This window comes from Theropithecus gelada, chromosome 16 (genome assembly GCF_003255815.1).
Source record: "Theropithecus gelada isolate Dixy chromosome 16, Tgel_1.0, whole genome shotgun sequence".
NCBI classification, from domain to species: Eukaryota; Metazoa; Chordata; class Mammalia; order Primates; family Cercopithecidae; genus Theropithecus; species Theropithecus gelada.
Window position 1 is genome coordinate 43,438,965 of NC_037684.1, and position 17,869 is coordinate 43,456,833.

The following is a 17,869-nucleotide window of genomic DNA, read 5'->3' on the forward strand; positions in this document are numbered from 1 at the left end:
AGTGCTGATCAGATCTATAATAGCGCTCAGATTCAAGCTGGAGAACCAGACTCAAGGAGAAATCAAGGAAGGAAAGGTGCAGCCAAGGAGTCCCCAATGGACTTCATGGTATTACTGTTCACAAACAAACCTTTGATATTTCTGTCTCTTGTGCCTTCACCCCTGACACTGGCTGCTGCTCTGCCAGTATCCACTGTCTCTAAATATCTGTTGTTATGCCACTGGGAATCTCCAGATTACAGTGAAAAAAATCCTGACTCTATACCTTCACTTCTCTTCCTTTTTTCTTCAGTTTCAAATGCAGGCCACAGCTTCAGGTTAGTTGAGCTGTTAATATGTCCAGGGTCTAGGTTCCCAGATGTATTAGGCCATTTTCATGCTGCTGACACAGACATACCTGAGACTGGGTAATTTATAAAGAAAAAGAGGTTTGATGGGCTCACAGTTCCACGTGACTGGAGAGGCCTCACAATCATGGCAGAAGGTGAAAGGCATATCTTACATGGCGGCAGACAAGAGAGAATGAGAGCCAAGTGAAAGGGGTTACCCCTTATAAAACCGTCAGATCTCATGAGATTTACTCACTACTATCAGAATATTGGGGGAAACTGCCTCCATGATTCCCTTATCTCCCACCAGCTCCCTTCCACAACACATGGGAATTATGGGAGCTACAATTCAAAATGAAATTTGGGTGGGGAAACAGCCAAATCGTATCACCAGAGGAAAAGGCAAAATATACTGAATGCTCCTTTTGTTTTATAGTACAAAGTATATTTCCACCTCTGTATTAGTCTATTCTCACACTGCTATAAGGACATACCTGAGGCTGGGTGATTTATAAAGAAAAGAGTTTTAAGCCGGGCGCAGTGGCTCAAGTCTGTAATCCCAGCACTTTGGGAGGCCGAGACGGGCGGGTCACGAGGTCAGGAGATCGAGACCATCCTGGCTAACAAGGTGAAACCCCGTCTCTACTAAAAACTACAAAAAACTAGCCAGGCGAGGCGGCGGGCGCCTATAGTCCCAGCTACTCGGGGAGGCTGAGGCAGGAGAATGGCATAAACCCGGGAGGCGAAGCTTGCAGTGAGCTGAGATCCAACCACTGCACTCCAGCCTGGGCGACAGAGTGAGACTCCGTCTGAAAAAAAAAAAAAAAGAGTTTTAATTGACTTACAGTTCAGCGTGGCTGGGGAGGCCTTAGGAAACTTGCAATCATGGTGGAAAGGGAAACAAGCATGTCCTTCTTCACATGGTGGCAGGAGAAAAAAAGTGCCAGACAAAGGGGAAAAGCCCTTTATAAAACCATCAGATCTCCTGAGAACTCACTATCATGAGAACCTCATGGGGGAAACTGCCCCCATGATTCAATTATCCACACCTGATCCCACGCTTGACATGTGGGGATTATTATAAGTCAAGGTGAAATTTGGGTCGGGACACAGAGCCAAACCATATCAACCTCCACCTATCCTTTGAGTAACCACAAGTCCTGGTGTGCAGCAATAGCCATGATTTTAGTCTGTTGTTCAGGAGTAATGATTAATAGTGCTCCCTTTATTCCAAAATGTATTCAGGTTTAGATGATAAATGATATGCTTCTCTTGCTTATCATTTCGCTTCATATTCAAAGGATGTTTAGATGCTGGGAAATCAGATTTTATACTCTTTGTCTCTCACAAAGACACAAAGTGTGACTGATGCTTCTCTACCATTTTTCTCCCCCCAAAATGGGGATGGAAACATACTTTTGCATATCATTACTTCTTGAGATACTTTCATGTTTAATCCCTTTGAGCAAGCAAAGAGTCAACACTAACCAAGCACAAGGATTGGCTTCTTTCAGAATCTAGTAATGCATTCCATTTACAGGTACTATCCTTATTGATGGACGAAAAAGGTAGAGAACAGCTAAGTTCTCTTGTGTGAAAGTTTATAAAAGTAATTTATCACATATGCATCTACTGCTATATAGTATCATTTGTGTGCCCAAAGCAATACGTGCTCAGATGAGAAAGCTTTCTAGAGATAGTAACTAGAGTAGTTTATGGTTTTGCTAATGTGAGCCAACTGGGATCAAAGGGCAAAAGAAATTTTTTTCCCTCCACCCTCCACTGGGATGGTGACCAAGATAAGCCATTTACCTGCCATAGCCTGAAAACGACATCTCCTCCTCTTCTCCCTGTTTTTCTAGCCAATTGTGTCTGAGACATTCATTTCCTTTTATCATCCACTTCCTGGTAGTATTATTATGCTTTCTCGCTATATAGATAATATATATTTTGATGGTCCATACCACTTAAGTTGGGTACCCTTTGAAATAGGAAACCATACCTTGATCATCATTGTTTTTTTAGCCGCACCTGACACAGTGATTTGTATGCAAAGGTTCTTGATTTTTAACATTATAATTAAAATGTTAACAGTGCACAGTGTAATGTACGTAACAAAGGTTCCAACTGCGTGTTAAATGATCGAACATAATTCTAAGTAAAAAGAACCATTTGGAAATTGCATAAGTTTCTGGAGATACTGGATGTAGAATCCTCAGGATCTTATAAACTAAATTCTGTAAAGAAGAACCTTGGAAGATGTCTTTTTTATGTTGTTCTGGAAGATATCTTTTTAATATGTTATGCTGTTAATATCATACAATACAAGAGGAGCAGTCTTCTTCCTAAAGAAACTTACTAGCTCTCTGGAAGTTACTGTTGTGAGTTCATTTTAATGAAATTGTACCTTATGATTGACAAGGACTACCAATTGTGACCTTTGTGACTTATCTTGGTATTTTAGTTCCCTGAGATGAGTTTGTTCTTCATCATTGAGAAGTAATAGACTGAAAATAGATGACTCCACAGAGACCATAATAGAGAACACTTTCAAAGGGGAAATTGCTTTTGCTCAGAGAAATGTTCTCACCATTTTACTTTTTTGATTGTTTTCTTACACCTTATTTCACATAGGAAGACGTTTTCTTTAATTACCGTAATCAAATGTGCAGCTCATAGGAAGTGACTCAAAGGAAAAAGGTGTAGACTCCTATGAACTGATAACATAGAAGCTGGTGACCACACAGGAAGGCCTTCAACATGGAAACACAATGTTAGTTTTCTGCCAGGATTTCATGGCCAATGATAAGGCATTGCACTCCCTTGTACATATTTACATAACTTCATGAAATTACTTTTAAGTAAGGCTTGCAAGATGCATTACATATGTGGAATTAACTTATATTTCATTACATTGTATGGTTTAGGGTTGTTGAAATGCACACTTTTCCTAGTTTAGAGTCTGAAATGAAGAAGTAAATATTTGTTCATGCACTTAGCAAGTATTTATTGAGCGACTACTATGTGCAAGGCATTAATCTAGGGTCTATAGATACAGAAATAAACAAGACAATGTTCTTTTTCCAGTCCTGGAATATTAGGGTAACATGGAGAAGATGGGAGTGGAGACATAATAAACAAATAGACAAATATATATATATATGTTATAATGTAAATATATTTTATCAGGTCATTGTAAGTGCATTGGAAAGCTTGCAACAAGGAGAAGAAAAAGACACTGCCAGTGAAATCAGGAATTTCTATTTTAAATAGGTGGTCAAAGAAGCTGCATGATATACAATCGGATGTAGATTTAGTGAGAGTAAGATTATGTGGATAAGTGACAGCAGAATTTTCTGGATAGAAAAAATCTTTGAACTTGCTGTCCTAAATAATATCCTCTTCCAAGAAAAGGCAAGGTATTCAGACAAGGAGAATGAGTGTTAGAAGATGAAGTAAGAATATTAGCAAGAACTAAATCATGTGCTTATGCCAGCCTTGATACTACCCCTAAATTTTATACCAAATGTTTGTGTGTGTGTGTGTGTGTATATATATATATCACGTATATTTATCAATGAGTTATCTGAAACACCAACTTTCATATCATTGTAACTGCCTCTTCTATCTCCTTTCTTTTCCTCCTTTCTTATTCTCTTTCAAATGTACCATACTTGAGGTTTTATGCTACACCTGGTTTTCACATAGAAAAGGAAGAGACCCCACATTTAATGAGAGTGTACCTGTCACTGCACAAAGAATATTCCCATTTGATCTTTACAACTACCTTCTAAGGCAAGGCTGAAGCTAAGTAAGGAGTCACGAGGTTCATAAGGTTAAGGCTGTTAGAGCTCCTCCTGTTCTGCCACACTGCCACCATCTCCATGGCTCAAGGGATGAAGTGGACCCTCCATCATCTCGCCTGAAAATTGAGTGGGTGGGCTTTACCCCAAAGGGTAGGAAAGGTTGACCTTGGTCTCATATCCTAAAGCCAGCCAGACTATTTTCCAGTTGTATCCAGTCCTTCCTCACTTCCCTTGTCTGCTGCCAAGGGGAAGAATTCTAAAGTAATTAGGTAGAACTGGTCCTGCTAGAGTCTGGTGAAGGTGGCTTCTGCCCAAGAAATTTACTTTGTTTTGTGGTCTCTCTGTTCATGTGGGTCTCACTCATAGGTGAAAGTGGTGTGGCCAAGAATGGAATTAAGAACACTGCCTCCAATAAGACAAACTAAATAAGCCAAACAGTGGAATTTCAAGGCCTATACACCATGTCTGGGTTTCCTGGTTAAGTTATTCATCTGCATTTCCTGTATGCTTGTAGTCACTTTTCATTTGCATGTTCCCAGAGAGAAATAAAATGCGGATATAAACAAAGGAATTGGAGTAAGGCAGGTCGGTTCTTGGGAGATGCAAATACTAACTCTTATTCTGTCTTTCTAGATTTTTTGCTTCAAAATATTCTGTTCACTGCTAAGATTTTAATGAAAAGAAACATCTGTAAAAATGATTCTCTATTTGTACCTCTTAGAAATGTAATTACTTATTTATGCAAATGTAAATTATTAAAATAAGTAATTAATATTGTATTATTATCCTAATGCTTCTTCTGAAGAACTCTTCTAGCTGTAAACTGAAAGTTGTATCTCGAAAGTGTGCAGCATTTGGAATCAGATGAAACAGAGTTCAAGGCTTGGCATCCTTGCTTGCTGGTTGTATTTCTTTGGCTAGTTAAGTTCTGTGAGTCTCAATTTTTAAATCTGTAAGTGGGTATAATAACTCCCGTAATTATACTGTGAGGTATATATTATTATGTGAGGCAATGTGTATGAAAGTATTGTACATTGGAAACCCCACAAAGGTAAGGTGATATTAATAATAACCATCGTTTAATGCTGTTCATACATGACATGTATATATAGTCACTCCACAAAGCCTGTGATGATCTAAATTGGTGATGAGAAGAGTAACAGAAGTTCCTTCCAAAGACAACACATGATTTCAAAGACTGAAAAAACCTCCTCCATCACACAGAGAAGGCTTTACACTTTCTATTCTATTTTGTGAAGAGGATATGGAAATTAAAGTAAGTCTTATGTATTTTTTCCAAAATATGGATATTAAATCAGAAGAACAAATAAACAAATAGAGAACAAAAGCTACAACATTAATAACAGCAATAAGCAAACTAAGAGTCTTCTGGCTCAGTTCAAGGCAATAACCTGTGTTGTCGCTAACAATGGTGATTACTCCGTATTTTCTCTTTTCATTAATAGAAGAAACTCAAAGAAGAAGAAAATCTGGCTTCCTTTTAATATTTGTGACTATCCATAAAATAGAACTGGAAAAGAGAATAATATCCTCTTGTTTAATTTACGTCAACAGTTTTTTTTTTATTTTCATAAAGACAAAATAAGACAAAAAGCATTCCCTTATAAAAGTTTGAATTGTTACTAAATTATCTAGATAATTTCTTCTACTCTGTTTTACTGTTGCTGAATGTTTTACTTATTGTCCCCAATAATGTTGTATGGCCATGTTCCAAAGACTTTTAAAAATTTTTTGATTTATGCACACTTTCTATTAGCCATTTTCTAAAAAGATTTTTTTTTTCCCAAAGCAAGTTGAGTAATCATGCTTTCTATTTTTAATTTGCACTTAACAATCTATTTTAGTTCTCACCATTCATGTGCTCTGTGTTTACTTACCTTATTTCAGACAGGTCTGTTTCCCTTTCTCTTTTATGGAAACCTTCACCATCTGTTCCCAATGCTGTAATAGCTTACCGTGGTATTTAGGTTTATAGAGGGTAGGACTGAGGGGTGGCAAAGAGAGTTAAGAAAAAGAAAAAAAAAAAAAAAAAAACTGAACTGTGTCAATTGAAATTCAAGTTAATTAATGGAAAACTTTTGGGTTAATAAAACATTTTTATTTCATACTATAACATGAAGCATACATTTCCTAAAATGTATTTATTGTTATATCTACTATTAATATTATTCATCTTTTTTTTTTTTTTTTTTTGAGACAGAGTTTTGCTCTTGTCACCCAGGCTGGAGTACAATGGCACAATCTCGGCTCACTGCAACCTCCACCTCCCCAGTTTAATTGATTCTCCTATCTCAGCCTCCCTAGTAGCTGGGATTATAGGCATGCACCACCACGGCTGGCTAGTTTTTTGTATTTTTTAGTAGAGATGGGGTTTCACCATGTTGACCAGGCTCTTGAACTCCTGACCTCAGGTGATCCACCCACCTCGGCCTCCCAAAGTGCTGGGATTACAGGCGTGAGCCGCAGTGCCCAGCCTATTCAGCCCTTTTCTATTTGGAGAATGGTTGGTCTTTGCACGTTTTATGTTGTCATCCACATATAAATGAAATCAGTTGAAATAAGAAGCATTATGACAATTTTACAATAAGAAGAAAGTAACTCTATTGAAACTTTTCACCAAAGAAGATATACGAATGATCAGTAAGCACATAAAAAAAAAAATGCCCAATATCTTAGTCATTAGGGAAATGCAAGTTTAAGCCACAATGAGGTTCTATCTCACATCCACAAGGATGGTGATAACAAAAAAGTAGACAATGACAATTGTTGAGGATGCAGAGAAACAGAAGCCTCACACACCGTTGAAAGAAACATAAAATAGTACAGCCATTTTGGAAAACACTTTGGCAGTTTCTTAATCAGTGAAACACATTTATCACATAACCCAGAAATGAAATTCTACCCAAGAAATGAAAACATATGTCCACAAAAAAACATATACATGCATGTTCATAGCAGCATTATTCATAACCGACAAAAAGTGGAGCCAACTCAAATGTGCATTAACTAGTGAAGGGAGAAATAGAATGTGGTATTTTCATACAATGAAATACTATTCAGCAATAATAAGATAAAGCACTGATTCGGGCTATGATGTGGGTGAACCTTGAATGCATTATGCTACGTGAAATAAGCCAGGTACAAAATATCATGTAATAGTATGATTCCACTTGTGTGCAAAGTCCTGAAAATACAAATCTATAGAGGCAGAAAATAGATTAGTGGTTACCTGGAATTGAGGTGGAAACAGGCATTAACTATGAAGGGGCCTGAGGGATCTTATTGTGATGATTGAAACATTATAAATCTGGATTATAGTGAGACAGATGCACCACCACTAGGTACTTTACTAAAAACCATTGAATTGCATACTTAAAATGGGCTTGAGCACTGCAGTGGGTTTTCTGTGCAGGTGTCTTAATAAGGTTTCATATGGAAGGAGAGGCTAGCCCTCATCTGGGAAAGAGACTTGCTAGGATTTAGTCGATTTTGTCTCTGTGCCACCTGCCCCACTATGAAAGCTTTATGACCAATAAAAACAGGAAATATGCAATTCCTGGAGCTCAGGTTTTATATTTTCCTGCCCCAAAGGACAACATAAAATCCATGTTAACCCTAGATTTTATGCATTTCAGGTGTTCAAAACAAGGTACAGTGTAATGCAGGGAACTTGAAAAGCAGAGGGTTTGACCTCAGCATCCTGAAATCAGGTGTGAGAAGAAGGAAACAAGGCACCTTGTAATTAAGACAAATCCAAGGCCAGATGAATAATAAATATGGCAGAGAAACATGGCAAGGTGTCACCAGAGAGGCCAAGCCATGGATTTTAATATGTATCCTTTCAATTGGCCATTGACTCTGTGGACATCCTTCCTACTTAATGGAAGCTGCGTATGTTAAAATTCAAATAAAATCTCAAATTTAAAATCATTTCTCATTTTCACTCTGCATTTAGCATTTATTATGGCAACCTCTTTGAAGTCACTTTCTTTCTTCTTCTTTTTTTTTTTTTCAGACAGAATCTTGCTCTGTTGCCCAGGCTGGAGTGCAGTGGCACAATCTCGGCTCACTGCAACCTCCACATCCCGGGTTCAAGCAATTCTCCTGCCTCAGTCTCCCAAGTAGCTGGGATTACAGGTGCCCACCACCACACCTGGCTAATTTTTGTATTTTTAGTAGAGACAGGGTTTCACCATATTGGTCGGGCTGGTTTCGAACTCCTGAACTCAGGCGATCTGCTCGCCTTGGCCTCCCAAAGTGCTAGGAATACAGGCATGAGCCACGGAGCCTGGCCTGAAGTCACTTTCTGTCCAATAATTTAATATCAAGCAGCAGCAATATTCATTTTTTTAACATATATTAATTGGCCATTGACTCTGTGGACATTCTGTTCAGTGGAGGAGTCTGAAGGGGTATCAAATATCCTTGTACTTTTCACTAATTTACAGGACAGTGGAGGATACAAGTCAAACCTATATATAGATAAATAACTGCAATGATCAGGAGAGCACATGCCAACAGCCAGAAGAGTAGGGAGTGGTAGTTCCTAAATGCATATTGATTAATTGTTCCTAGGCTGGTTGCATCAAAATTGTTTGAAAAAAAAAAATAATAGTACAACTTCCCTAGTCTTACACCATCCCCTTGCTATTCAGTGTGAACTGAGGACCAACAGGATTGGCATTGCCTGGAAACTTGTTCGAAGTGTTGGATTGCCAGCCCCATCAAAGACCTAGTGAATCAGAATCGCATATTTAGTAATTTTCCTGTATGATTCATAAGCACATTGAAGTTGAGGAAGCATGCTGGACTGTAGACTTAGATGTGCCAGTCATGAGATTCTGGGAATTTTTTTTTTTTTTTTAATGTATGGTTACTAGGTTGTTTCATTTTATTATTTTATTTATTCATTTTATTTGTTTATTGTACTAGAGAGGTAAAAAATGCATGTATTTATCATGAACAACAAGTTTTTTTTGAAATATGTATACATTGTGGAATGACTCAATTGAGCTAACTAATGTATGCATTACTTCACATGTCATTTTGGGGGGTTTGAAAACACAATATACTCTTAGCAATTTTCAGGAATACAACATATTGTTATTTACTATAGACACCATGTTGTACAATACATGTCTTGAACTTATTCCTCCTAATTGAAATGTTGTAGCCTTTGACTAACACCTCTCTATCCATCTTATCAGCCCGAGCCTCTGGTAAACCACCATTTGGGAATGTGTGTTTTTAAAAGGGTCCCAGAGGGTTCTGTGTTCAAATTGTCCAGAGATACCAGTGATCACAGAAGATGGCTAATTGCAGAGGTCCCTAGAGAAGGTGTCTTGCATTGAGTAAGAGGGTAAGTGAAGAGTGGGTAGGGAGAGCCATCAGCAAGAGCAAAGGTGTTGAGCAGCATTACTTGAGACCTGTATGAGGAATCATGAGCAAAGCTGCTTAGCTGGCTCCAAGGGTTTGAAAAATAGCCTGAGAGGTTAGAAACAGGGGCCAGTGAATCATCCACATTCTGCGTGCAGACTAAAGTTTGATTGATAGAGACAGGTAGTAGAAAATCATTGAATACTTGGGGAAAGAATTGTGTAAATAATAAGTGATGTAAAGTATTGTTCCCAATTTTTCAATAGGGCTTAAGAGAAAGTAAAGACGGCTCCTGAATTGAAACCTGGGTTTACAGGTTTCTTCACGTCCATTCGTATCTTTGAAACAGTGCTTTTTCATCATGATCATTTCTATGCACGCGAAAGGCACTGCAATATCTGCATGCAGTTGTGTTTCCTCAATAATAATGTCCGATGATAGATGTAAATAGTCCTTTTGACTAGAGCTGTTTTCTGGAATAACTCCAATGCTAAGAAGGGAAAAATGCAAAAGCTAAAGAATTAGATAGCTCTTAGATTGTGTTGTTCTCTCTGAGAAGATAAAACTGAAACCCCTATTAGAAAGGCAGGATCACTGAGAGATTATGGTATGTGAAAATTACAATAGGCCACAGGAAAGTGTGGTGGAAGACTTATAAGCATCAACTGCAAAGGAAGACATTGTTCTTTCTGATTAGGAAGGTCATAACCTGATCTGGAGGTTTCTTCCTTTGATGCTGAGAGAAAGAATCCTAAGAATAATAAGAAGCCAATGTATTGCAATAACTATTTTATGGATTACTCTGAGGTCCAAAATTCCTAGAAAAGATGATTGTTTTCTTTGAAAAGCAAGAATCTGCTTTTGTGCTTCCCAGGGGAGAAGATTGTTTAGAAAAAGGAGCTGGTTATTTACTGGACACTTTCATGATTCTAAAGAGAAGTGACCTCAGTGACTGAAACAGAAGACAAAAATAATTTTGAGCTGCCTCTTGGCTTTTCATTTTTCAAGGGCTTCAAATATATTATTTGGCTATTACTAAATTTATGAAGCATCCTGACAAACTCAAACCCTTTCACCCCATTTATTTGAATATCTCTGCCCTGAAAATTTGGAGTCTGAATCTCTCTCTGCTCCTCTACTCAGATCTTTGAGCACAGCCAGAGAAAATTTTACAGATGTGTGGCTTGGTGCCTTTAAAATGTATAGGTCCTACTACAACTGCTCATTCAGTATGATTGGGCAATTAGGGCAAAGATTTCCTTGTCTTCAGTGAGCTCTTCTATTCTCATATAAGGTCTGGCAAGCTATTTGTCTCAAACCCTTTTCAGAGAGGCCCATCCTCATCCCCAGGAGGATGAACTCTCACGTGGCTTCCTTATGCTCTCCCTGGTACTGTTTCTGCTCTCCTATAAATGTTTAGGGATACAAATACATCTGTTTTTCTCTCTCTTAAAGAAAGAAGTGCTTCTTTTCGGGATGATAGCCATCCTTCCAGTTGTACTCTTGATCCTACATTGCATACCCTCTGTTTTTCTTTAAGACCTTGCCCCAACAATGACCCCCTTTTTCTCCATATCTTCAGCCTTTCCTTCTCTACTGGCTCCTTCCTTTCAGTTATAAACATGAACAAATTTCTGCAATTCCAAACAAACCCTCCTTTGACCTTGCATCTGCTTCCAGCTACTACCCATCACTCTTCTGCCTTCCACAGCTTTGAAAAAAATGAAAACTGAGGATGTTTTTGTTGCAAAGGAAAACATGCTCCTTATATAAAATTAAAAAATAGAATAGTCCTAGAAGAGAGAGATACAGGAATACAGAGAAGAAGTCAGAAGGCACCACCATATATTAATAACTAGAGATGATCGTTGTTATCAACTTTTATATATTTATAGGATACCTCTATGCATAAAGGTACTTTGGAAGCATAAAATGGTTCTATACTGTTCACGTTATTTTATAATATAAATATTACATTTTTAATGGTTGGAAGATAGTTGAGTTACGTTGCATTTCAATCTGCGATGCCATTGCTAGTGGGTAAATTGTATTCCATGGTGTAGCTGAATAATATTTTGAAGTATGAACTAATGTGTTTCCTCCTGTACACCCTCCCTGACACCATCTCATACCCTTGCACCTGCTCATCACCACCTCCTTCTCAGTCTCTCCATATATACCATACTTAATATTCTTAACCTAAATGTGTTACTGAAGAAGCATAGGCAGCATTTAAAAAAGACACTTTCATAACTCAAAGTAGACGAACTAGAGATAGCAGAAAGGAAATGTTGAGTTTATGAGTATTTCAGGAATCTAGTGTTGCAAATTTTATGCCATAACTGTGGGTAGTGTTCATGGAACCACAATTAGGATTTTTTTTTTTCTTTTTCTTTTTTTTTTTTTTTTTTTGAGATGGAGTTTTGCTCTTGTTGCCTAGGCTGGAGTGCAATGGCGTGATCTCGGCTCACCGCAAACTCCGCCTCCTGGGTTCAAGTGATTCTTCTGCCTCAGCCTCCCGAGTAGCTGGGATTACAGGCACGTGCCACGATGCCTGACTAATTTTGTATTTTTTTTAGTAGAGACAGGGTTTCTCCATGTTGGTCAGGTTGGTCTCAAACTCCCAACCTCAAGTGATCCACCTGCCTTGGCCTCCCAAAGTTCTGGGATTACAGGCATGAACCACCGCACCCAGCCCATAACTAGGTCTTATAAGCGAGGGATTGAGAGTTGGAAATAAGCAGGCTTGTGTTATGCCCTTTTCATACTCAACCTAGGGAGTAGGGAAGATAGAGAATCCCTAAATGATGTGATCTGAGAATAGAGAGCAATTGGGTGTGGCATTTCCAATTTCCCAACACCACCATCATAAGAGTTGAGCAGCAATAAAAGTAAGGCAGAGAGAATCTGGTGCAGTCCCAGGACATCTGTGGCTGCAGACTGGTCTGGGAGAAGGGTCAAACTTTTCTGTGCTTTTGTAAGGGACGTGGGTGTCAGATGAACACAAATGTGTTGGCCAAAATGAAGGAAACCTGAGCCAAGGGCACATCACATGAGAAATCTGCAGTGGCAGCATTCAGGACCAGACAAGCATGTGGACATCTCAGTAACAGAGGGAAAAGAGACAACCACAGCCAAGAGTAAGACTGAATAATAAACACGTGGATCATATACCCACAGATGCCAACCAATGACCAGTTGCCTAATCCTTCTCCTCTCTCTCTCCCATCACCCTATTTTACTGAAGAATTCAGTAACTTAGAAATGACTGCAAGGGTGAGGAAGGGGAATTTCCAGAATGGATTGCTTTCTTATTGTAAAAGAAAAAAAATTGGGTTGAAAAATAAAGCAACTTCTTTGTATACCTGAATAGAAGCTTACAAGAATTATGTCTGCTTTACTAATAAGGGTGTACTTTATTTAACCAGTCTCTCATTTTTGAAATTGTTTTGCTTCCAATCAGTCATTATAATAAGCAATGCACAGTCAAGTATCTTTATTCATTTTCTCACTTGTCAGACTGCAGTTAATTCTTCAACCGGGAGCGACCTGTTTCTTGTTCTTTCTTTTCCAGCAAAACAAGCCTTATGAAGCAGCCAATGAACTTCATCTTGCCAAACCCAGTGGACTCATCACAATCTCTATAGAGGTGACATCAATTCTTTATTGGACATGGAAGCATATTCCCTTCTTCTGAAAGTCTCACCTCTCTGGAGTTTCTCAATATGATTATTTCCTTTATTTACTCTACTTCTCTGAATTGCATTTCCTGGTTTCCTTCTCCATTTTCATTTTTCTCCAAAACCCCCTTGGGTTAACATCCACCGTGGTTCCCTTTTCTTCTCAGTATGTATGTTTTTTATGTGAGCTCTTAGTCAATATCCCATGTTTAACTATCTCCTAAATATGGTCATTCCTAAATCTTTATTTCCTACCTGAAATTTTCACCAATTTTCTCATTAGTGGTATCTTATGGATATTAATTCATCCATCCATCTATCCATATACCCATTTATTTATTTAATATTTTTTGCATACCAACAGAATGCTTGCCACTATTCTAGGCACTTGTCGTACAACAATAACAAACAGACAATAATATCTGTACTCGGAGATTTTATACTCTAGTTTGGCACAATAGCCAATAAACAAACAGTAGGGGGAAATAATATTTTTCAGTCAACAACTCTAAAAACAGCTATCTTTCTCTTTTATACCTGTGATTTCTCGCTTAACAGCAATAGCCATAAGTGGTATAATTATCTGTCAATCAGCTTTTTCATGCTAGCATGATCAGAATCAACCTCAATTCCTCTTTCCACTTTTACAAGTATTCAAAGGCAGTATTGTCTGGTGGTTAAGAGTCTGAGCCATCCCATTCCACAGACCTTTGTTCAACTTTTGTCACCGCAAGTTATGTGATTTTCATCTAGTTAATCTCTTTAAGCCTGTTATGGTGTCAAAAAAAATCTACCTGACAGGATTGTATGAGTGTAAATGAGATAATATATGATTATTATCCTGTCTCATATTTAGTACTCAATGAATGGTAGATATTATTCTTTTATTTTCATCATTTATCCAATTGACCCATGTGTCTCACAGATTCTATTTTCTAAATTGGCACTGTCCAAAATGGCAGTCACTAACATGTGGTGATTGAGCATTTGAAATGTGGCTAGCCAAAACTGAGATGTGCTCTAAGTTTAAAGTATAATACTGGATTTTGAAAACTTAGTACCTAAAAAGGATGTACAATATCTCACTGATGATTTTTGTATCAATTACGTGTTACAAGGACAGTATTTTTTATCTATTAGGTTAAATAAAATGCATTATTAAAATTAATTGCATATACTTGGTTTTACTTTCTCAATGTGGTTAACAGCAAATTAAAACTTACATATGTGGCTTTCGTTAGAATTCTGTTGGCCACTGCTGTTCTAAATATTTCATATAATTGCTTTTCTGCTCATCACATTAATAAGCTTTATCATCTCTCTTCTCTATTATTGCCATGACATCCTACCAGCCTCTGCCCCCGATTCTCCGCTGAACTTTTAATCCATCCTCTCCAGTGTTGCCTGATTGATACTTCTAAAATGTTAGAAAAAAACGTAATCGGCTTTCCACTGCCTGGAGGATAAATCCAGTCTCCTTATCTCAGCACATAGAGCTCTTTGCAATCCTACATTTCATATACCTCCAGGCTTTCTTTGAAGTCTCTCACAGTTCCCACGGAATCTGGCTACTCGGAGCCATTTCCTGCCTTCTGCTTTTTCACATGGTTTCTTTCTACCTGAAAGGACCTCTCTTACCCTGACTACCCAAAGAATTCTTCTTTTGTCCTGAAGAACCACCTTAAGTTACCTGTGAACTTTTCCCCACCTCTCCTCTTAGCTTTTGGTTATACAGCCAAGTTTTCACTTATTGTCCTCCTTTTCCTGTTGTTACTTGTTATCTCTCTCTGGACTTTGAATTTCCTAACAAATAAGGTTGTAATTTCTTACTTTCTGGATTCACCATACATATTACGAATACAGAGTATTTACAATTTGTAAATTACAGAGTATTACAAATACTCTGTATTTGTAACACATTAAGTACACAAAAAACATTTAAAGGAAGACTAGACTGTAGGCTTATTTAAAAAAATAAATAAACAAGTAAACAAACTAGAAGTTAAACATTCAGTATTGTTCATATCCAATCCCCTAAACAAATAAAATGTAATATCTATTCCCAAATATGATGGATGTATTTTGTATTATTACAGAAATAGTTGAATTCAGAGCCAATTTTGATTTCCCGTTTCCTAGTTCAGTTATTAGGAAGCAATTGTGAATCATATAGGCACCTCCTGAAAAAGGCAATTCTTTAATAGAAATTCTAGTTTGTCTTCTTTACTCTTTGGTACAATACTATTTTCTCCAATTTTTAAAAAGTAATTAGTAATTAATTATTGTTCTTGAAGGTTTTGCTGTTGTTTCTACTATAGAACTACTATGACAACTACATTAGCAATTCTGTTAAGGCCCTGGTGCATAGTATTTGAACATCTGTAAGCCACAGAGCCAGGCATGGTGGCAAGTGCCTCTAATCCCAGCTAATTGAGAGGCTAAGGAGTTGGGAGGATTGCATGAGCCCAAGAATTCAAGACCAGCCTGGGCAACATAGCAAGATCCTGTCTCATATTTAAAAAGTTAAAAAAAAAAAAAAAGGAAGTTTGCAAGTCTTTTTATCTTCAAAGTATTGTCTGCATAGAATTGTCTCCTATCTGACAGAAAGCTGGCCTGGGAATTACGCCTTCCCTTCCCACTGGGTGAACGTTGAAACTACTATCAGGTGCTAATGATTTCTGAACCAGACAAAAACAACTTAGAGAAGTGAACACAGATCTCTGTCCTGTCAGCTCCTTCCTGCTGATTTATTAGCTGGAAGGCATTGTTTGTTTTAAAAGGTGGAGCAACTAGGGACGGTCCACCGTCATCTTTGTAATTTCTCAAGATCCCAAAAACAAGCATAGTGGTACAGGGACCCAATTTTCCAGGCGATGGTTACCCAATAGGTCAGTCAGCTAATTTCAGAATTTGATGCACCACGAAAAAGGATGGTCATTGGATCAGGAAGTCAGCTGGGCAAAAAGTTGTCCTTAATAAAACAAATGACATCATTTTGGCAGTAGCTTTGCTGGCCTCTGGATATTTAAATTTCATAAGTTATCACAGATGAATGTTTGTGCAGTACTGGTTGTGTAGAGGCGAAAAGATATGATACACATTGTCAGAATTATTAGTACTGAGAAAAAAATTACCAGAAAAGATATTTGAGCTTAAGTAAGTTTACAATCATAATATAAACCCACTACCTTGTAAAATTGGCTATTGTGAAATACCAATGTTTTTGTACCACACCTTTATTATTATTGGCATCATTATCACAAAGTAATCATTGTGTTAATAGATCAGAATAAATAGGTTTCTATTGAATTTAAGGTTACAGGTTTCACATTTAACCCTCGCCATTAAACTTTTTTTAAAAAATAAAAACAATATAACTGGCTGGCGACAACAGGGATCGGCAACATTTTACTGTAGAGGTCCAGATAATAAATAACTTAGTCTTTGCAAGCTATACAATCTCTGCAGCAACTAGTCAACTCTCGCCTTGAATCATGAAAGCAACCGTAGACCATATATAAATGAAAGAACAGGGCTGTGTTTGCATAAAACTTTATTCACAAAAGCAGGTAAAAATAGATAAATATTCAGTGGTCTGGACTTCGGCCCACAGACCATAGTTTGCCAACCTCTTGGCTATAGTATAAGTGTCATGTACTCAGCCATTTTCTTATTGCTGGGAATTTAGATGATTCCTCACATTTCTCTATTCTAATAAAAAATTTCAGCAAACATCTCTATGGTTAAAACTTTATCTGCATTTCCAAAATTATCCTTAGAATAGTTTCCTAGAAGTGGAATTTCTAGGTCAAAAGCCATAAATATTTTTAAGCCTTTTTCTTCTTTTGCCACTGGGGCATGTAAATTGGTGTGTCATTTCTGGAAAGCAGTTTGGCAATGCCTAAGTAATCCCTCCCTAAGATCTTACTAGTTCTAAGTACAATCATTTGTAAAGGAAAACAAACAAACAAAAAGACTGCATGAATTTTATGTTTCTTTGAAAAAGGTATCTCAGTGTATTAGGTTTGTGTGCGCATGGCAGGTTACAAAAATTCAACATTTTTACATTTATTTTCCTTTCATATTTCTATTTTAATATTTGCATTTCTATCTTGGCCCATTTGTCTGTTTGTTTTATCTCTTATCATTTTGTCTTTTCCTCTCCAATTTTATTTCCACCGTACATATTTTAGATGGTAAAAATTTAAAAGCACAATTTCTAGAATCAGATAGTCCAGGTTCATACCGTAATCCTTCCAGTTCCTGGCCATGTAACCTTTCGCAAGTTACTAAAACTCCCTGTGCCTCAACTTCCACATTGCTAAAATGGAGTCACTAAGAGTATCGACATCACATTCTTGCTTTGAGAACCCAATGAGAACAGCATATGAAGAAATCACTGTACACATTACCTAGCACACAGAAAATGTTCAATAAATACTATGTATGATAATGATAGTGAAGGCACATTTCCATCCTCGCTTAAATGGTCACTACCTATCTGGTGATCAAATACACTTTTACCTCTATTTTATTTGAACTTCATTATGGTTTAATTTGAAAAATGTCTTTGGATGTTATTTTGGTGTATAGTACGGAGACAGTGTCTAAACTGATTTATTGTCTAAATAGCTAGGCAATTACTGGATGGACATAG